Below are 764 nucleotides of genomic sequence, written 5' to 3'. Positions count from 1 at the left end.
CAGGTCCCCTGGCCAAGCTTCAATTTCCACATTTGCTTAGTAGCCAGGAGGAGCTGGGCTGGGCACACAGGTGCCCGTGTCTCAGGGCCGCTGGCAGGCGGGCGATGTCCCCGTGCGGTGGTGTGGTGGAGATACCGATGGGGGCAGTGAGGAGGTCGGGCAGCGCGCTGGCCCCCGACAGGCTGGTGCTTGAGCTTTGGTCCGTGGTGTTGGAAAGCCCCTTTTTCCCCTCTGGGTGCGGTGCCATCGGACACCTCGGTGGCTTTGCATCGGGACCCTCGGGCTGAGCCCTCCCAGCTCTGCCAGCCTTTACCTTTCTGGTTTTGGACTTTGGTGACAGGGAACTACCTCAGCGCCCAGCCTTTGGGGGGGTAGGGGGCCGGCGGGGGTGGGGGGACAGCACTGGGAGCCTTGTCCCACAGGGGCTGCGGGAGAGGCTCGTTGGACTTGGCTGGAGCCACTTGGCCCCATCCAAAACCCGGTGTTCCCCACCAGCGACCTGGCCTGGGGACACGTGTTGTTAAGTGTGGTGGTGGCAGCTGCCAGGCGATGGCTTGGTCCAGGGAGGGCCCATTTCTCAGCACAGCTTCCCCCTCCTTCACCCGGGGGACATTTCTGGTGCGCGGCTGCCTGATGCTGTGGGGAAGGAGTCTGCTCCCCGCACTGCTGCGCTGCGGGTGGTTTTGCCTCTGACCCGGGTCCCACGGTGCTTGACGGGGGCTCACAGCGAGGGGTGCGTGCCTCTTGAGGGGTTTTGTGTGCTC

The sequence above is a fragment of the Apaloderma vittatum genome, unplaced genomic scaffold (assembly GCF_000703405.1).
Source record: "Apaloderma vittatum isolate BGI_N311 unplaced genomic scaffold, ASM70340v1 scaffold26216, whole genome shotgun sequence".
NCBI lineage: Eukaryota > Metazoa > Chordata > Aves > Trogoniformes > Trogonidae > Apaloderma > Apaloderma vittatum.
The sequence above is the reverse complement of the archived record's forward strand: the minus strand, read 5'-3'. Positions refer to the sequence as shown.